Below are 21,818 nucleotides of genomic sequence, written 5' to 3'. Positions count from 1 at the left end.
TGTTTACTTTTTTTTTCCTGGTCGTTTATGCTACTTAAATTACAGGGACGTATTCTGTATTTAGTACGAGTAACTATATTAACTTCAGTTTTTATTAAAATGTTATATCAAGTATGACTTAATAGAAATTTGATTTTGTAATGCAGTGCCTTGAAATTGGGCCTCTGTCTCTTTAAAAACTCCTGCTCTTTCTGAAGCTCCGCCTCCATGTTGTCATCCCAACATGGCTCCTCTATTAACCCTTTAACGTTTTCACCAGCGTTGCTCTGAGCAGCAGCTCCTATAACGAGCTCAGGCGGCTGCTAATTGCTGCTGGCTAGTCTGAAGGAGCTGAGTGGGGGAGGGGCTGCTGTGTGGAAATGGAAATGGATTTTCTTATTGTGAAAGGATCAAACTGGATCGTTCAGACTGGACTGCTAAGGAAAAGTCAGAAACATGGGTCTCATTTGGCTGTTGTGTGAACATGGCTTTACAGCGGCCTAGTCAAAGACCAGCTGGGCTCGCCATCCAGTGTGACGGAGTTTGAACCGTTTTGTAGAAAGAAACAGACAAACATGTCCGCTACAGATTTGCAGAACTGATCGAGACAAACCTTAAAACAGCTGCAGCATAAAATGGCTCTCCAAGAATACACTCCACACTTTTCAGATTTTTATTCTGCTCACTTTCAATGACGCTCTAACTTATGTCTAACATAAAACGCTTTGAAGTTTGTGTTTTTGATGTAAGTGAAAAGGTGAATATTTAGCGTCGTGACTCAGATGAGAAACGTAAGGAAAAGTGAGCTGCAGCTGCAGAAGCAGGAGGACGAAGATCAGCCGAGTTATTCTGAATCCACAGAGCAGATCGCCGTTCTTCATCTCTCCGAGTAAACTCGCGCCGCCCACACACACGGACAGCAGAAATAATCCAACAACACAGCGCTCTGAGCCACACACAGCAGCTCCTCTGTGCTGCTGCGCTCCGGCTGCCCACACACTCCACTTCCTTCCACAGCGAATCAGGACCAGAGAGGGTCAGAGGTCGCATCGGGAATCTATTATCAGCCGCTGCGCGTTTAGCTGCTGGATCCATAACGTCCTGGAGACGAAGCCGCCTTCATTCCACATCAATACGACGACTAAACTGGAGAATTCTGACTTTTAAAACTTTCTGGCACAAAACTTGAAATTCCCTCCGGAACGCCGCGTTCCCGGGGAGATCGAGGATCCGGATTGGACCGTTTCTGGGTAATTAGCTTAAGAAACGCCCACATATTAGAAAAGGAAAACAGAGGATTTAAATGAGCTCTTCAAAGTGGGAGCAGCATGAAACAAGAAGCCCGGAGCGACAAACGCGTCCAGCACCACCCACAGCCCACAGTTTGTCCGTCCAACAAGCTTCCTTTGGGTTCTTTCAAACTCCTCCGAACTTTATTCCCGTCAGCTACAGCAGCTGAGCTAACATGAAGGCGGCGCTCCTCTCTGGAGCAGAAAACATGGGAGAAACGCAGCTGAAAAACATTTTTATCTGCAGGATTATTTATATCTTGGACACGTTTAGCCAGAACAAACGTTTCATTGCAGAATTGAATGACTCAACAAAATGTCCGAACTGTTCTGCCACAACCCAAAGGGCTTCTGATGAACTCAAGGAAATAGCTGTAAAAAGCTTTTTTTTAAACAAAATAAATAAAAGTTTACAGTTTTAATGCGTGTAATTAGTGTAGAGGAATTCAGAAGATTAAAGGAGCAACATGTGAGGATTACTGCCCCCTAGTGGCTGTTTTCTTACAGCGCAGAATCAAACCGATGCTAATCTGTAGCTGTGATGGAAACTGCAGTAGATTTCGGCCTCTTCGTTCAGTTTGTGAACATTTTTATGTGGAATGTGACTCCAAAATGTTGACAGGGTTTTTCACAGAGCATATCTAAAATGGTCAGAAGTAAATGCAGCTTAAAAGCTGAAATACTGATGCTAAGGCTAGTTGACCTGCGATTGGCTGCCATTTCCAATGCAGCCAATCCAGGAGCACCATTTATTTTCCTTAGCACTTCAGTAATCAATTACTAAAATAATCATTAGCTGTTTGTCTGATCTGACTTATTAATTTTGACATAAAAATGGATCAATTTGCTCCATAAACATTAATGTAGTAACAAACATCAAATCTGAAATTCACCTCAATATCCCCCCAAAATAAAGTTTTGTATAAAATATCTAAACTTTGTGTTTAAGCCAAAGCAGGAGGAAACTGATCGGCTCCTCCAGCTTCCTCTTCCACAGAGGATCCAAACTTTTCAGAATTTGGACGGATCCAGACCAGATGTTTGGTTTCTCTATCGGACGGGAACGTCGTCGTTCCACCAAAACGTCTCGGACTGGATCGGGTCGGAGAGCAGCACCATTGGGCTGAACCACGCTTCAATGAGCTCCATTGATTGTGGCCCGGTGCCATTGTGACGGTACCGGCCCAGCGGCTGCAGCGCCATGATCCGTCTGGACAGAATCGAAGATTTTAACCGCTGCTGTTAGGATCCTGATTGGTTGAGAGACAAAACGAGTCCAGTGAGACGACAAGATGGCAGCACAGATGTGAAACGAAGATCCGATTGTATCTGAGGGTCGACCGTGTCCAACCAGAACAAGCTGGATCAAAGTAAGTACACCCCGGCCCACTCAGCAGCTACCAGGAGGTTTTCTTATCGTTTTTAAACCGCTGGGTTCGTTTCTCCTTCTTGCTGCTGAACGTTCTCACGAGTTCTGCTTCTATGTAGTTTATTTCCAGTTACAATCTGCTGCGTCCAGTCAGTTTAAAAATCAAGGTTAAGCAGACGGCCTGGGCCCGAGTCCGAAGTGGGAATGTGTTTGGGTTGGAGCGAAGCCTCGGCCCGGCAGGAGAAACGGCAGCATGTCAGTCAGGATGTGGATCCTGCTTGTGGAGCGATGTCTCTCTAAACGGATCCGTCGGTTCTGATTAAAAGCCAATCAAGACGGCAGAAGGAAACCGACCCGCAGACGGGAGGAAGGCTCTTAAAATAAACGATGTTCCTGCTTGTTGAGCCTGAGGGAGTCTGACGGGTGGAGGGTTTTAACTGTCCACAGAACGGCTGAAGGAGAAAAGGTCTAGTTAAAGTCCACACCTCAACCTGAAGGAAATGCTGTGAATGGTACATTTCCTGATAAATTTTTAAAAACTAATTTAATGTTATTTTATATTATTTTATTGTTGTTTTGTTTACTTTCATTTTACTTTTTACATTTTATTTCAACATTTCTCGTTTAACTCCCATCTAACTTTTATTTTATTTCCTTCGAATATAATTTTTAATTGTGCTTAAATGTATACATTTTAATTACATTTTTATCTATTTTCAGTTTTATTCCCAGTTAATTTATTTATTTTAATCATTTTTTTTAGGAATTATTTAATAAAAGATAAGTTTTTGCATCTTATCCACAGGACTTTACAGACATTAAGCAGTAAAAATCAGTTTGTCGCTGAAGCTGGTTTATTGTTTTTAATCTGTTGTATTTGTGAAAAACGTGAATGAGAATCGGTTTAAATTAAATCCCAGTTTCTGTCGGCGCCTGACAGCGGCGTCCTCAGCTGATCTGAGGTCAGCTGAGGACGCCGCTGTCAGGCGGCCATGATGCCGCCCAGCCGATCAATGAGCTGACGTTCACACGCCCAAACATTTCATCAATAACTCGCTTTCTCTTTATGTGCTCGTTTATTTTAAATTAATCTTCATCCGAGGTACAAACTTTCCTTTAATGCACCTGGAAGACGATTAAACAGATTTTAGTTCACACTGACTTCAGACCCACAGCTCTCGTTTCTGTCACTTTTCTAAATGCTTTTTAATTTTGAATCCTATTAAATAATAATAAAAAAAATAGTAAACATTTGTTTTTGTGATTGGAAAAAACTAATTAATTATAAAATGAACATTCAAACAGCTTTTCTGGTTAAAATGTAAAAACTCTAATTTTTCTCCATAGTGCAGAATTATTTATGACAGACGTGGATTTATGTGTTAATTATGCAGGAGTTTGGCTTCCCAGTGAGGATCTGCAGAGATTACTGGTTCTAATGGTTAGTTACTGAACAACAGACTAACTGGTTAAATGATGTGGGCCTCAGTGGTTCTGAATGTTTCTTCTGCAGCTTTTACCCATAAAATGCTGCATCCATTCAGGATCACAGGAATCAACGATCAAGATGATTATCTGCATCTCTGATCTGTTGATATTGCTTTTAATCTCTATGGAAACGAGGTTTCGACTGAACGTTGACCGTTACGGACAGAGAGGGAGAATTATCTCTGAGTACCAGAGGTTTTAGACGGCAGCAGTTTTCACTGGAGCTGGAAGAACAAAAGCAGAACGAACTGGTGCTTTAACTGGTCCGTCTGTCCTGACGGGCGGACGGACGGATGGATGGATGGATGGATGGACGGACGGACGGATGGATGTGATTGGGACGGATGGAGGATTGATTAAACTGGGACAGATGGACGGACGGACTGCTGGGTTTTGCTTTCCCAGCTAGGTTCTAGTCAGCTAACCACCCAGAGGGTAAGCTAACTGCAAGCTAACTGAATTAGCCACGTTGTGCCGCATTTCTGCCTCATCTCGTCAGAAACATTCGCTGTACTGAACCATCTTTCGTCACTCCAGCAGCTCTTATGCAACAGCAGGCAGTGAAATCCGTCCTGCTCCTCTCTGCTGATGCGCAGGAATTCAGCGCCGCTCATGTGGGTCACAAAGTGCTGAGAGGCGTCGGTTTCTGGGAGCTCCGGGATTTCGTTTAGAGACCGGACCGATTCCTCACTTCAGCTGTCAGCTGGCAGAGGACAACAGAGAAAGAGCAGAGAGAAGGAAGACGGCAAGAACAAGGAGTGGAGGTAAATGATTAAGTATAGCTGTGACTTAATTTCCCCAGCAGAGCTCCATTTCTTTCCCGTCGCCAGCAGGAGATTCATCTCCCTGACAGCGGAGGAAGGAGGCGCGTGTTGTTGTTTGTGAGGCCGAAAAGCAGCAGCAGACATCCATTAATGAGAGCTTCTCACTGTACCAATCACATGTTGTCTCTTTCAATCTCCGTCCGTTACTTTCCCCTCCGTCAATCTTCGCCCTTCATTTCTCCGCCAGTCATAACAAATGTAGTAGATGGCTCTTCTGGAGCGCCTCATCATTTACTCTCTGTGAAGAAGAGGACAGCGAGGGAAGATGGAGAAGCCGGCGAAGGTCCGGCTCCATGTGCTGCTGGCCAAACGGATCCAGCCGCATTTTCTGAGTTCAGATCCACAACCAGGCGGCCAACGGGCCGACTGCACCGGAGAAACCGCAGATCATCACTTCATCTCCACCAATCAGATACTATCTGTGTCGTTCCCAATATAGAAAAATCATTAGTTGGGGTGTTGGTGACGATGTGCCCAATCCATAAGGGCAGATCTATTCAGTGTATTTCTATGCTTTGTGCTCTGAGAGACATCATGCTTTATTATTCATCCGACATTTATAACTTTAGTTGCATTTTCTGAACCTTTTGAAAGTTGTTTCCGTTTATTATTACATGTATTTAACTTATTGTTTGGGTTTATTAGTTATTTTACATTTGCTGCTCCAGTGGAGTTGTGTTATTTTTTTCTTTACCAGGTTTTAGAAGCTGTTGCTGTATGTCAGCATGCTGCACTGGAGCAGGCATACGTTTATAATTCAGTCCATTATATCTGTGTATAGAAACAGAAAGGTTTTAAGTCAGCGGTTTTCCTGAATCTGATCGACCTCAGATGTCTGTGTTGACACTGGGAAAACCTTCAAAACCCAAAACCTGACCAGTTGGGCCTCATCTCCTCACTGGCTCTGCAGTGGGAGGAAGCTGGACTTTTCTAACTGGTTGAATATTTCCATCAGATTTTTTTGCTCCATATTTTCTGTTGGGTGTTTTTTTTTTTTTTTTTGCAAACACATTCAATCCTGTCTGAGCTGAATCTGCTGTCTTACAGAGATTACATTCCAATACGTTAATAAAATCTGCCGACATCAGAGGAAATATTCAATTAAAAAAGCGCTGACTTCTGCTTTCATCGTCTCCATGGAGACGGAGAGCGAGAGCGAATCGGAGACGTTAGTTGGTAAAGTTAGGATATTTCTCTGTTTATGTTCTGACATTAAGAAAGCAGTCACCTTTACCCCAAACTGTCCACTGATTACTGGCTGAATGAAACCGAGGCGCTGCAGGGAGGGTCTGGATTATTAAAATCTTCTGAGTTAGAAGTGACTTTAACTCAGTTTTACAGTGTAACCAGTGAAAATCAGACATCATGGCGGTTGACCAGAACGCTGCAGCAGGGAAACTCCTATTTGTTTCAGACACACGTTTCCATCAGGTCTGGAGCGACTTCACAGAAGTTATTAATGAAAACGGCGTAAAGAATCAGAGGTTTTATTACAGGAAATCAGCCGGAAAGGATTTCCTCTCCCTCGTCAACACTCAGCAGTCAGGACCAATTCAAGATCAACTCGGGTTTCACATTTCCACAGACTTCAAGGTGACACTGTGGAGTGTTGAGGCCTGATGAGCCAGGCTGAGCCAGGCTGAGCCAGGCTGATGTTGGTGTTTCCAGGCCGTTAAAGCAGAAACGGGTCCAGGAAATATTCCTCATGTTTCCCCTCTAGTCCCCAGAACAAAACTCTTTTGTCTCACAACCAAACAGTTCGTCTATGTCTCTGTGAGCCGACAGATAATCAATAACCAGATAGGCTACTGATTTGCTTGCTGCTGATTGACCGATTGACTCATTGACGGGCCGTTCTCGGCGCACTGAGCTGTGTGAAAACTGCTGCAGTGAAAACAATCTGGCAGTGATGGCCTTTTTACCGCCACGTCTCATTTAGCTGCTGTACATGTACATTTATACAAAACTATGGCGGCTTTGTGTTTTCAGCGCCGTCTGAAATATTCATCCTGATGTTTTTAGTTTTTATCAAAATCCTGCTAAACCACAAAGAAACAGATGATTTTAATCCCAAAGTGAAGCGAAGATAAGGAGCCCAGAATTCAGCTAATTATTAACGTGAATATTAGCAGAACCAACAGGTCAAATAATGAACTTATTTTCTTTTTCCTGTTCATTAAATCCATAAAACTCATCAGATTCCAAACCGCCTGGAGGGTCAATGTTTTTTTTATTTAAGTGCTGGATAAAAACAAAGTCTAGGCCCAGGTTGGTTAACTGGGAGTACTGGGTCATTTCCCGGTGGGCCGTTTGGGCCGGTTTCCCCCTCCAGTCTGAGACAGGAAACTCCAGGCAGAAAATGAGTCCCACTCCAGTAAAACACACTGGTTTGGATGTGTACTGGTTCCTTCCTGTACTAACTGGTCCCAGTTAGTACAGGACCCAGTACTAACTGATCCCAGTTAGTACAGGACCCAGTACTAACTGATCCCAGTTAGTACAGGACCCAGTACTAACTGATCCCAGTTAGTACAGGACCCAATACTAACTGGATATCAGTACTGGTGAGTAAAAGTCTCAGCAGAATCATTTGTTTCAGGAATAAAGTTTAAATGGTGAAATGATGCCATTATAATCACGTTTATGTCTAATGATGACTGAGGATGTGACATAAAACCAGTTTTAGGACAGAAACATGTGACCACCGTCGGGTTTCCATGAGCTGCACAAGATATGAACTCAATGCTCGTTACTCTGCAGGAATCACTGCATCATCAAGGCGTTGCGTGGTCTTATGTAACGCTCTGCATTTCTCTGAAACCTAATGTGAGGTTTTTATTTACCATAAACATTAACATTAAGTAGATGAAAAACATCTTTCTGTTGAATGAATGCATGTAATGCCATATGAAAAATAAACAGCCGGTTCTTTGACCTCAGGCTGAACGACAGCGTTCCAGTCTGACTGCTTTATTTAAAGTGGTAACATTTCTCCTTTATTTACAGGATTTACAGCATGCTCTTTTTAAAAAACAACAAACTGGGGATTGGTTTGTCATCTGGTATTCATGAAGAGTCTACAGTGATGACTTATTAAGGAATATCTGAGATTAGGTTTGTAACTAATGTAACGTTAATGTTTCATGCCGTTTCATTCCCCAGAGCATGATGGGAGCTGGGCTCAGCTGATAGTCTGACATGGAGGTTTTGTTTTGCTGACTTTGCAGCGTTTCACTGAGGATGGCAGATATTTAACACCCTGCTGAACATTTGGGTTGTGACTCAGGAAATGTTCTGACCCGGTCCTTTGGTCAGAGCGTTTCTGAAACAGGGATTACCTCGTTGCAGCGGTTAGTCAGTCAGGTTTCAGCAGCTCAGACCTCCGGCGTGTCTGAACCGTCCAATGAGAGGCAGAGGTCAGAGGTCAGAGGTGCTCTGGACGGGAGTGGGGTAGACGGATGGAAAAGGTTGGTTGTTGTTTTGAGACTATTTTCAATAATATAACAATAATAATGGCAAAATAATGCAAGAACACATTCTCAACGATGTGAAACTTTAAATTCTAACAAACATTTAACTCTGGAACTGGGAGACATTTTAAATATCAATAAATGAATAAATAAAACAACAAATTAAATGCACTATGAAGTGTCTGTAAAGAAAATCGTTCTTCAGAAGAAGAGATAGTTGAGACAACATGAAGCCGACCTCCTTCAGCTCAAAGGTCTAAAATCAGCCACTGTCCTCCGTAGCGTCGCTTTCAGAGGTTTGACTGACGGATGAAACTCATGTCTGCATATTTACACTTAACAATAGTTGCCCAACTGTTGCCAACTCAGCAACTTTCTTCCTACATTTAACATTTCAGAAAAAAAAAAAATAAATAAATGGTGTCGGCCAAAATCAGCTTAGGAGATTGGTGCAATTTTAAATATTCAGAATGAATAAACAAAATAACAGAAATAAAAAATCAAATGAACTATGAAGTCTCTAGACATCTGATGATCAGCAGGGAAGAGTTTTATCATCCGGTTTTTAGAAGAAAGAGAGAAAACCATAAATCCTGCAAATGGAAATGATTGAGCTCGTTTTAATTTATCATGTGATTAATTGATCAACTGATTTATTGTGGCAGTTTTTTGTTTTTGGAGGCGTGAAAACCTGCCTGATCTCTGCGTTACTCTGCTGTTTTATTATTATTTCCTGCTGGCGGCGCCGTTTGCTGAAGCAGAACCACCGCAGGTCAGACAGACCTGGGTTTCATCCAGCAGGGAGTTTTCATTAGCGCCGCTTTGTTAGCTCGGCACTCATGAGCCGGTTCTGTCTCATGAAGCCAGCGGGTTGGACCGATCCTTCACTCGGATCTTCATCAGGATGACTCCGCTGCAGCAGACTGTGGCGCTCAGGACGGGGGCGGTGAATCGAAAGCAAGGTGTGAAAGTCTTAGGGACGATGAGGGAACTGGGCTAACATCCCCCATCAGCAGTTTGGGCCTCCAGCTCCAGTCAGAGCAGCTTCAGCACCAGAACCCAGGAAACTCCTCTGAAACTGGACCGCACATATTCTACATGTTTAAAAAGCTGACAGCAGAAAACAAACAAACTGTTTACTGAGCTGATAGAAAAGAAAAACTTCGTGGTTCAGGAGGAGAACGATCATAACTCCAGGTGATCATGTACATTTTAAAAAGAACCTTAAAATCTACAATAAATAATGAAATAATATTGAACTGATGGATACATCTACACCGTAAGTAAAGACTGTTATTGTTTATTTTTAACAAACATGGTATTTCGTGCTGTTCTTCTTCAATGTTTGTAAAATGTTTTAATTGTCGAGACGCTTGATTTTGACTTTGTGGCTTCAGGAGTTTTGTAGAATAGTTTCTACAGGGATCCTTAAATAAACAAACAAATATTAAACAAAATATTTTAAATGTTTTTTTTATCGAGTCCCTCTTAGGTAAAAAAAAAAAAAAATCATACTAATTAGATCTGGATGAAGTTATGAAAGAGTCATGCTAACCTGCTAACAGCGCAGCTAGTTTCTCATTTTAGTGTTTTAGCATTTTTGCTAACTTTGACAGTGAATAGCACACATAGCTTCCCCTGAATTAATTTTTCTGTGTAATTTCTGATTTATTTAGCTGTTTAGTAAACTTTCAGTTGAATAAAGATTGCCAAAAAAAGAAAAAAAAAGAAAAAGAAAAATGAGTCAAGAACAAGACGTGATTGGTCGACTCTGTGGTGGGAAGCTAAGTATAGCATTGTGTAACTCAGCAGTCTTCCATTGCTTTAGCATTAGCACTTTAGCATCAGCTTCTAGATACCATATTGGTTTAGCGCTTTAGCATTAGCACAACTAAGTTTGTAGCTAGCGGCTCCCACCATTGAGAGCATTTAACTATTCATATAAATATCATAAATATGATTAAAAGCAGACTAATATTGATTACAGTATTGATCTACGCACAGAAATATTGTGATAAGGATAAAACCAGATTGTAATCATAACCTTTCTAAAGCAAATCCTGTTAAATGTTTATCAGGAAACAAATCAATATCCTCAGAAATGAGCTCCTGCATCTCAATCCCACCTGGACGGCCTTATTTGTGTGACGCGAGTTTCTTCCATTTAACAAATATGGTCCCTCAGAGCATAAAAGAGAAGCTCTGCAGTATCGATCTGCCTGTGGTGCTTCTTTTAGAGCTCACTCCTCTGAATGAGGCGCCGCCGCTGAGCTAAATCCCAACAAAAAATGCCTCCAGCACATATAAATAATTTCCTCTGCAACTCCTCCAGCGGCTGACGCAGAAAAGAGAAGCAAACAAATAACACGACACGATAGGAACACGGTGAGAGCACACCTTAATGGCCAGAAAGCCAATTTAAAGGAAGAAACAGAGTCCTTACCAGATTCACTAATGTAAATCCCAGCATGAGAAAACCGATGAGCGGTGACGAAAAGACTTCAGGAGAAAATCCAGCCTGCAGAACACACAGGAGGAAACGGACACAAATCAGACAGTTTAAAAAGAAAAGCTGGAAAAAACTAGAAAACAGGAGAAGATGCAAAAAAGAGCTGAACGTGAGGCGGTGAAGGCCTCAGAGGATGAAAGCCGAGCAGCAGACAGAGCCGCTGCTCCTCTAATCATCAGCTTTCCTTCTTTACTCTGCTGCTGGAGCAGCGACATGCCAACGACATGCCAACGAAGAACAATGCCACGACTTCAAAGATTTTAAACCCAGACAAGCCCAAGTTAACGGGTTTACAGCAGGGGGGCCCAAACTGTGGCCCGGGGACCATTTATTGCACCTGAAATGTTTTTGTTCAATCACAAGTAAAGATCTGTAAAAAATTTCTAACGAAACAGAAAAAGAATTTATGACCCAAAAAATTAAGGAATTGCAACAATCTGAAGGCATTTTTAGATCTTTAATAATATAAAGATTTCATAAAAATGTTTATAGTTAAGCATGTAAAAGTAAAAAACTAAAAATAAAAATCACAGTAACTAAGTTTTGCAGTTTTAGTTTTTGCAGAAAGCCTAGTTTCCCAGCTGCACCTGAATGCAGCATAAGTAGCTGTTGGAAATCTCCCAGTTTGCATTTTATAGGCTGTGGGTCGTTTGGGCCGACCGGACGCTACAGACAGCTGGACTTGGACTCCAGCCGACTGTTCTCCAGAAGCATGGAGGTTCTGGTTCGGTCCACATGTCTGTGTCCAGCTGAATGAGAAACCGCAGCGATAGCTGGGAGTCCTTTCTGCTTGGTTTCCATGCCATGTTTAAAGTTGAACGCTGCATTTCTGCTCTTGGTTCCAGATGTAAACATTTTGAATGGGTCGGTACCGAACCGACAGGGATGAGTCAGATGTTTTCAGCTTAGATGAGGAATAAAGTTTGGAAACGTACAACTTTCCACCCCAGTGTTGAAATCGCAGACAGTTCCGACCCAGAGCGCAGCGGCAGCCATCTTGTTGAGCCATCAGCTGTAGGAAGCAGCTGCACCATAACAAACTTCACTGGTTGTTTCTGTCGAATGTCGTTTCCATTCTGCGACGTCTGGGGAGGCGACGCTCTCTGGACGGAGGGCAGATAAAAGCAGATTCTTGTTCTGGTTTCCCCGGTCCAGATGGCCGCTCCGCGCCAGAGCCCTGGAAACTCCAGATTGGATCCGTGTCCTGACATAAACAACGCTCTGATCTGCATCACTGCAGTGAGATGCGGAGGTTCTGGAACGATCCGGCACCGCAGGAGGTCCGGGCCGCTTTTATTGCTGCTGTAGTGAAGTAACAGCTCTCTGATGGCTGCAGGAGCGCCGCCAGATTGGCTCGTAGTGTGAAACAGCAGCAGCCATTAAAGCTGCTTCATATGGCCTGAGGGGCCCCATACGGAACGGGCCGGGCCCAGTGTGGGGCGGCTCATTCCGTTTCAGATGGCAGCAAACCGAACCGGGCAGAAGCAGCTTCGTTTGGTTTTCACTGATTAATCTGCAGCTTTTGGTACCATCATGATGTAAAGATACGGATTAAAGTTACCGATTAATGACGTCATCTGAAGTTCATTGATAAGCAGCCATTTTTTATTTTGTATCAAGAAGGCCGACCATACTTTCAGAAATCTTTCATGATGCTGAATTATTTTAAAGAACTTTATATTTTAAAATTTTTATGCCCTGAGAAAACTTGCTAAGCCTGGTGGTGGCGGCGCCAGGACAGCCAAGTTTTTCAGTTAAAAAATGTTTAAAGATGACAGGAAGTTTGAAAATATCACCAAGTAGTTGTGTTATTTAAAGACATTAACAATTCCCTTACAGCAACTATAAAGTCTTAATAGGGGGGGGGGGAGCCTAAAATATATAAACAAGCAACGCTCAGCCTGGCGGGGCTCCAGCCAGCCTGGTGGCCCGCCAGGCTGATAAAACTCTGAGGGAAACCAGAGTAAATACTGACTAAATGAACAGATAACTGTTGTTTTCTCACATGAATAAACTTACATATTTATAAAACAAAACAAAACAGAAAGTTCTTAGGTTATTGGACAGAAAAATAAAAGATGAAAAGAATAAAACATGTGAAACACTAAATCCCCCAGAAACAGAGAAATGTTTGGCTTATTTTTGGTCGGGAATTTGATGCAGATCAGCTGAGTGAGCGCCATTATGGTGAAACTTAGTGTTTATATTTCTAAACAGAAGCGCTTAAAGTGCATGTTTCATGCTACACCGGACTTTGTTTATACCATTTCTCTGTGATATCGCTGCCATCTTTGATTCTGTATTTTATTTCATGCCGTTTTCCACATTTTGGAGCTGCTGTGTGGAGAACACAAAGTCTAATCTGAATCAGTTGGCCTCATTTCCAAATTCCTCTTAAATCAACTTTCATGATTTTGTTGGTTTTATTCTTGAATATTTTTCACAATTTTCTCTTTTTAGTAGTTTATTAGTTTCATCATTTTACTGACACCAGTTGTGTGTTTGTTGATTTAACCATTTAACTAAGTTCTTGTATATTGGTGGGAAGTTTTTGTGTTTATTCTAAACGTGTAATGATGTTAAAAGATTAGTATAACTGAGGCTGAAATATTAGGCGAATATTTTCTGATAATCAGGCATCCAAACTTGCCAATTTTCATCTATTATTTTTAAGCCCTGCCCTCAGTAAACCAGAGCTCTGGTTGCAGAACATCCTGGAGTTAAAGTTTCATTCAGGTGCAGCTTTGCAACTTAAAGTGATTCTGATATATTTTTATAAACACAGTCTCTCCAAACAGCCCACATTTGTTCAGTTTTTTCCTAATTCCTAATTTCTCTTTAATCTCTGATGTAAACAAATAAAATCAGACATTGAGACGCTCACCAGGCAGAAACAGGCGAGGGAAACACGGCAGAGAGTTTAGAAACCGAAGAGACTTCATCAAACTGAAACCAATTAGCGAGTTGCAGAGCGACAGTCTGAAAGTCAAAGCTTTGATGTCTGAATTTTCAAAGCGCCACGAAACAAATCATAGAACTCAAACGAGGAGAAATCATGTGTGATCACACTGCTGGAGCTTTTGTTTTCTAAAACATAAAGAGAGCTGAAAGGATTTCAGGGAGGATAGGAGTTTGTGTAAACAGCCGCAGCGTCAAACCAACGTCTTCCATCCATGAAGTTCAGTTTTAACTCGACTGCCAAACATCAGGAAACGAAATGGCAGCAAAGTTTTTCCGCTAGTGTGAGTTAGAGGTTATTCAGAAGATAATGCTGAACGGAGCGAAACACCAGAAGAAGAATTCTGAAAAGCTGCAAAAGATTCGTTACCGGGGTGAAAGGTCACCTTGCAGCAGGACAACCACCCTAAAATACAGCCAGCGGATGGTTTAGATCGAAACAGATGCATCTGATAGAATGGCCTAGTCAAAGTTTAGACCTGAATCCAAATAAGAATCAACCAGTTTTTCAGGCACATATCTTCCTTTTATCGCACAATCAAGTAATTATGTTGTTATACAAATGTTATATCAAATATGACTTAAAACAAATTGGACTTCCTGATTTAACGGCTTGAAATTGGGCCTCTGTTTCTTTAAGAAGCTCCAGCTCTGTGAGGCTCCACCTTCAGGAAGTTGTCTGAACATGGCTTCTCTGTTAAACCTTTAACAACATTTTTACCAGAGAAGCAGATCCTATGATGAGCTCAGCAGTTCCACCAGGTGTGCCAATAGCTGCTGGCTAGTCTGAAGGAGCTGAGAGTGGGAGGAGCTACGCCTCGAAGGCGGGGCTAGGTCCACAGCTGAATGGGTTGCCGTGGAGATTAAATGATTTCTCAAACATGCATGAAAGAATCAAAGCAACATTTTAGGTTTGTTTTAACATTTTAACATGATGGGAAGCTCAAAACAGTCGATTTTACATAAAACTGCCTCTTTAAATGGGCAAACAGGGCAGCTCTGAACCGGTTCCAGAGGCTGACATGCTTTCAGACCGGAGGCGGTGGAGGAGGAGGCGTTCCCAGTCACAGACTGGGACCCTCCAGCCGCCCTGGTGTTAATTTTCTGCTCTGCTTGTTTGTAATATCTGCAGCTGAATGTACTCTGATCATTAAAGTCAATGATTCAGAGAACACCGAAGGCTTCCCCTGTTGGAGTTTGATCTGCCAGCAGCTGAAGAACTGCAGGATCATCTAGAAGCAGGCATTAGTTGATCAATCTAATTATAAAGGCTTCATTAAAATCATCATTATTTCTGCTTTTTGGCTCATGACAGGTTCTCCTTATTAACTCATAAGTTACATCATAAAACAAACTTAAAAAAATAACTTTTTGTAGATGTTCTACACTGATGCGGATAGATGGACGGACAAATTACTTTAGTTTAATAAATCAAACAATCAGCAGCCATATGGAGCTCCACTGCAATGGAGGTTAAAGGTCAAAATCTGAATTTATGATTCTTTAGCTTTATTGGGAGGGATGGGATTCATTGATCTATTTTTAACTGAGCTCTAAACTGTAAACATGAGGGAAATAATCCCCAAACCAGTGAAATGTTTGAAACCAGTAAGTTCTGTCTAAAACCAGTGAAATGTTTGAAACCAGTAAGTTCTGTCTAAAACCAGTGAAATGTTTGAAACCAGTAAGTTCTGTCTAAAACCAGTGAAATGTTTGAAACCAGTAAGTTCTGTCTAAAACCAGTGAGGGTCTCTTGTGTTTCTGCTGCTCTTGTTTCCTGCAGGATTCCTAGCAGCCAGTTGGAGTGAAGCTCGGCTCGACATGAATCTGTTTTTTTTACTCTGACTTCTCAAAGCAGCTCAAACAGCTGAAGAAGAAAAAATAAAAAACTGGGAGGAACGGAGATGAGACGGATTTTGGGATGAGTTTGGGGACTTGGGGAGAGATTGTGGCTTCAGTTGGAGGCAGGAGAGGGAGGAGGTTCAAACTTCTAGCTCTGCGTTCGGCGCTGAAGGAGCAGGAGCGGCTTTGTGTTTCCTCCCAGGTTAAAACAATGAAGATTTAAAATATTCGCATTAATTGGAGCCGATCCGCACGACTCCTGCCGCCGATCACCAGCGGGTTCTTCTGAGGACGGATCAGAGAAAGGAAAACGTTGTTTTATCTTTGTGATGAAGATCGGGCTCTCTCAGGCTGTCTCAGGAAACAAACGTGAACCGATGACACCGAGCCGTTTGGACGCAGCTCTGAAGAATAACCGGGTCATCGCTGCTCCCCTTAGAGACGCTTCGGCCCCAAACGTGTTGCTGCAGTCGCTCCTCCATCAATCTCCTCAGGTTCATCTGTCAGATCCGAACAAACGCAGACATAAACGCCTACATTGTGTTTTTGGGTTCAACGTTGTTTTTCCTTTCATTTTGTCATCACTGACAGAATCTGGGCCGAGAATTCACTCGACCCGTCGTCTCCATGAACGTTTCAACACGGCTGCATCAGTCATGGAGGAGCTGCACCTGCAGCTGCACCGTCAGTTTCAGGCCGGATGTCAGGAGGAAACGGAGGCATTTACACCTCCTCACCACCAGAGGCAGCAGATTAACAGACAGACACATCACCCTGCACAGTACGCCCAACACGCCTCACCGCTGTGACATCACATCCTGCGTCCACATAAACTCTGTTCTGGTTATTTCCTGTCACATTCTTCCTCCTTCGTTTGTTGATGACCTGCATCATATATTTTTTAAACTCTTAAATTCCCAGTGAATATTTCGTCCAGAGCTTTTCTGGTGATTGAGGCAGGATGTGGGCTAATCCGGCGCTCTGCATCGCACAGCGGTGTTAGACTAACACAGGAGGAGGTGAAATCTGACACACAGGCTGAATGTTTGCTCAGCTTGAACACACACACACACACACACACACACACACACACACACACACGTCTCATATTGACAACCTCTGACATTTAAACAAAGATTAACCTCGTCAATCAGAGCTTTGACTCCTGCTCAGATGGGAACAGGAAGACAAACAGAGCTGAGCAAACATCTAATAACCAAAGATGAATCATTAATATCTAAACTAAACAATTAGAAACACACAGATATGAAACTTTAGGTCGATAACTTTGAGACTTGGAGGTTAAACTCCTAAATTCAGCTCCAATAATATTCCAGGCAGCACTGCTCCATCAGGAACGTTTTAAAGTTTCTACATCATTTAGACGGACTGTCAGGAAAGTTCTCGCTGGTGTCTTCTGGTATTTAAGAGCTTCTGTCTTGAAGCCAGTTTGGTTCCAGCCTTGGCAGCTGAGCGTGAGCTGATCATGTCTGACCCGGAGGAGAGCCGCGGCTCCACATGTGAAATGAAAATGGACAGAGCGCAGTTTGAGCCCCAAGGCAGTGAGCCGACCTGTCAGAGGAAATGAGTTCCACCGAGGCCGGATCGCGTCTCTGTTCCCGCTTTAAACTCACTTCACCCAGATCCAAACGCCTCTTCCTGAACCGCAACGTCCTGCCGTCCAATCAGAGCCCGTTTAAATATGGAATTAAATCTAATATTTGAGTTTAAAACAACCATAACGGCTGATATTCTTCCATCTTTATAGTCATTCTGACCGTTGATATGCGACACCTGAAGCCTGTGCAGAACATGAGAACGGTTCCAGACGGTTCTGAACTATTTTAAATCAGGAGTCTGGCTTGTTTCAGTGAGTTTCCAGCCAAACAACCATCAGCATCACGTCTCTATTTCATGCAATTATGTCATCACCAAAAGAGTGAAAAAAAACACCAACTATTGCAAGAAATAAATAAAAAGCGTCATTTTAAGATGCTTAGTGTTACATTACTATAATAATACCAAGTGCAGTTTTATTTTCTGAGATTCAAATTTTTCCTCTAAAACAAATTTTCTTCTGTCAGAATTAAAATCTAATTAGATGAAAAGTACAGATCATAACTGATCATCTCAGTGTAGATTCACACAATCAAGAAGCTCAAACTTTAGAAAACCAGCAACAATCTACTGCAACTTTCAAAATGGGCAAAATTTGCAAAGGTTGACAATAATTTGGGTCAAAAAAAGGTAAAAATATGACACCAGCAAACAAAGTGATGGTTTCTGGTTAAACCTGCAGCTACAGACGCTGCAGGTCTGTTTGGTTTAAAGGTTTGAAGTTTTATCCACCCAGTTCAGGATTTAATGAGTTTTAATCACCAGGTGGGCGGAGCATCCAAAAACTGCACTCATGCAGAAGTAAAAGAGGATTTGGTCTATTCAAGTACTGGGAAACTGATCAAATTATCATTTCATATTTAAAAAACTTCAAGCTTACCAAACGAAAAGTTATGTGGAAATCTTGGTATTTTAAGGATGAAAATGAAAAATAATTCATATGATTAACAAAATCATGCAAAAGTAAATGTTTCCAAATCAGTTTCTGTCAATATGACACTTTAACAGAACCTGCAGGTGTGTGTCTGTGTCTGGTGGACTTTTGGTTAAAACATGTTTGTTTTTCATTCAGTGGGAAGAAAATCCACATATTTTACTCAAGTAAGAGTAAAAATACTTCATAATAAAGTTACTCAAGGCAAAAATTACAGCGTAGTAAAAATATTCCTAAAAGTAGATTTTTTTCAAAACATGTAGTTAAGTAAATGTAAGTAGTTTCTGCCCAGTGTGTTAATAATTCATCGGTTGGATCAAAACGTTTCCACCGAATCTAAACCGGATTCTTCTTTCCGTCTTCTCTTCCCTCCTCTTTGTTTCCGACCAAACCAAGTGATTGGACTCGGCGCCGGCTCGACTCATCCGGTTCATTAGCCTCTTTCCAAACGACGAGCCGACGCCTTTTATGGTCTCCATGGAGACGGTGAGGGGGCTTCAAAACGGTGAAACCCAATCTGCCGCGCTCATCACCAACCTGAGCTGCAGTGGGAGCAGAGGTGGAGCGGCGCGCTCATGCAGTGAAGATCTGACATCACACACACACACACACACACACACACACACACACACACACACACACACACACACACAAAGAGCTGAGAAAACACACAGAAAAGAAAGACTGGCTCTTCAGGAGCAGGAAGGAGACGATGAAAAGACTTTGGTTTATTTTGGTTTTAATAATTTCACTGCAAAAACACAAAATCTTACCAGCTAACTTTGGTCTGGTTTCTAGTGCAAACATCTTAATACACATGAAATAACACAAAACTAACTTAAAAGTAAGTTTTCTGTGAGAATTATGAGCTTGTTTTAAGCCAATAATTCCTCAGTATGGATGAAAAACTAACTGTTCCATCAGCAGATTATTTCACTTAATACAAGATATTTTCCCCACATTTTTAATGAAACAATCTGACAAAGGAACTAGTAGTTTTTCACTTGAAATAAGATGAACTTTTAAGTTAGTTTTGTCTTCATTGAAGTGTATTACTTTATTTTTGCCAGAAATGAGACTAAAACTGTGTGTTTTTGCAGTGAACACGTCTCTAAAAATGTCTGATTCTGACTGATTAGATGTGAAACGTTAGTTTGAGAATCCATAAAAATCTGCCTGTTCATCGTCCCGAATGATATCAGGAGGTTACATGAACGATGAGTCAGACCTTCATAAAATAGTGATTCTGCATTTATCATTCGTCTCTAACTGTCCAGCATCGCTGCATGCATCTGTGGGTAATTAAGTGAACACAACAGTTTGATGAATATTAGATTAATACGGGTTGTACTGAGGCTGCCTGGTGATTTCTTAGGTTTTCTCGGTTCTGCTGCTCAGTGGAACCGTCACCAGGCAGGAAGCGGCGCGCTCCGTCGGATCTTCAGCTGAATCCTCTCTTACTGGGTCAGGAGAGAGCATGCAAACGAGCCGCTTCCCTCGGTGACCTGGTTTCTCTGAAGCCGGAGTCTGACTTCATATTTAGCTAATGTGAAGAAGAAAATGTGGGGAGGAGAAAAAGATTTTTTGGCCTTCAGGAGCAGGAGAGGCTCAGGTAGATGCAGAACTCAATAAACCCAAGGATTCCTGCAGGAAGGTTTGAAGAAGACTCCACCTGATACGACCTGATGAAGATGACTGAGGATCGTGAAACTTGTGTTATTGTGTGATATTTTTTAATGATAAAATCAATCTGTGTTTGGTTGGTGACAGTCTGCTCTGCTGTGGTTTTCATCACTAAACAGGAGCAGTGGCCAACATGGACTTACAGTTTTATCACCACATTTTGTGGTACTGCTGTGATAACGATAAAACTGAACTATTTATGATCTTTTTCAGGCAACTATATGGCATATGGCTAACACTGCTCTTCAGAAACATTCAGATTTATAAAGAAGTGTGATTCATATCATTGAACTGCACACAGTAACTGCATTTCATCATATTTTCAGATTTACTGATATGATGCTCTCACTGCAGAAACAATGGAGAAAAAACAACAATCCTGACAAAACCATCAGCTTTGGGAGTTTTAAACATCATTAGCTGCTGACCGACTGGAGCGCGTCACCGAGCTAATGTTTACGTTACCGGAGACGCAGCTAGCCGAGGCAGATGCTAGCTAGCATTAGCGTTAGCAGGCTATAAGAAGATCAGCCTTCTGTGTGCGACGTTGTATTTGTGCTGCCAACCTGAGCGAGCAGAGAGACTGATGTGAGCATGCAGATCTGTGAACAAAGAATAATCTGTCATGTGAATTTAAGTTTTCAACGCGACTGGCTCACTTCCTGTTATCTTATATTGTTATTGCAATAAACAACTGCAATAACAATTGTTATTGTTACTTTTTTAGAAACTTTTTTAGGAACTCGAAGGAACTCTTTTTTAGGAACGCAGGAACTCGAAGACAATTTTAAAATCCAAAATAAATAAAACGGAAACAAAAAATAAAATTCATTATGAAGTTTCTGTATACAAAATTGTCCTTCAAAAGACGGTCTAGTTCAAACAAAACATCAGACTCAAGACTTTTAGCTTGACTCTGCGTCCTCTGATCAGCAGTACCAGCAGCAGCATTCACCGTTTGTGATGCTCCACATCTCTCACACACACGCACACACACTCCATCCTCCAGGACAAGCGGTGTTAAAACTCTGCACATGATGGCTGCATGGAGCCAAACCAACACTGGTTGCTTCTCTACAGTCCGACTCAAAGCCTCCATCCTCCTGCAGGAACCCAAACACTTCGGTCTTTGATCAGCGACCAACGCTTTCTGCAGATTATTCATCCCAGGCATCACATCTGGTCAGTCTGTGTCACAGCCTGAAAACCTGCTGGACGGCAACATGTGCAGATAAACCTGGAGCAGCTGATGATGAATCAATACTGTTCGAAGTCTCATTTAGTGCTGGAATAACTTTAGCATCAATCCTTGTAACTCGGCCTGTCACAATAAACAACAAATCAGTTAATCGCATGATAAATTAAAATGAGCTCAATCGTTTCCATTTGCGTGTTTTACCGTTTTTCTCTTTTTCTACCAAAAACTGGATGATAAAAGTCACTTAGCTCACTAAGGTCATCCATAGGGCCTCTAAGGTCATCTACAGGGTCTCTAAGGTCACCCATAGGGCCTCTAAGGTCACCCATAGGGCCTCTAAGGTCATCTATACTAGGGCCTCTAAGGTCACCCATAGGGCCTCTAAGGTCATCTATACTAGGGCTTCTAAGGTCACCCATAGGGCCCCTAAGGTCATCTATACTAGGGCCTCTAAGGTCATCTATAGGGCTGCTAAGGTCATCTATACTAGGGCCTCTAAGGTCACCCATAGGGCCTCTAAGGTCATCTATACCAGGGCCTCTAAGGTCACCCATAGGGCCTCTAAGGTCATCTACAGGGTCTCTAAGGTCACCCATAGGGCCTCTAAGGTCATCTATAGTAGGGCCTCTAAGACTAATCATACCGCTTCTAAGGTCAT

At 42.1% G+C, this 21,818-nt stretch overlaps 1 protein-coding gene and 1 long non-coding RNA gene across 4 annotated transcripts in view; one reads left to right on the top strand and one right to left on the bottom strand.

Moving 5' to 3' along the window:
• The window catches only part of large2 (LARGE xylosyl- and glucuronyltransferase 2), a 72,094-nt gene that overhangs the window by 30,866 nt on the left and 19,410 nt on the right, over nt 1–21,818 (bottom strand). The window contains exons 2-3 of one of the 3 annotated variants that reach the window (XM_015051036.1): nt 10,863–10,937; nt 8,288–8,384 (exon numbers count right to left, since the gene is read on the bottom strand). The exons of 1 other annotated variant lie outside the window; for it this stretch is intronic. The gene's annotated coding sequence lies outside the window, so the exon portion shown is untranslated. The remainder of the gene's footprint in view (nt 1–8,287; nt 8,385–10,862; nt 10,938–21,818) is intronic. One more of the 3 variants, XM_015051038.1, reaches the window with a different exon arrangement.
• Nucleotides 14,797–16,572, top strand: LOC106958886 (uncharacterized). The gene is made up of 2 exons (XR_001427242.1): nt 14,797–16,222; nt 16,320–16,572. It is a non-coding gene; the product is annotated as an uncharacterized LOC106958886 (long non-coding RNA).

Source organism: Poecilia latipinna, unplaced genomic scaffold (assembly GCF_001443285.1).
Source record: "Poecilia latipinna isolate Pla-1442-1.1 unplaced genomic scaffold, P_latipinna-1.0 Scaffold1025, whole genome shotgun sequence".
NCBI classification, from domain to species: domain Eukaryota; kingdom Metazoa; phylum Chordata; class Actinopteri; order Cyprinodontiformes; family Poeciliidae; genus Poecilia; species Poecilia latipinna.
The sequence above is the reverse complement of the archived record's forward strand: the minus strand, read 5'-3'. Positions and strand labels throughout refer to the sequence as shown.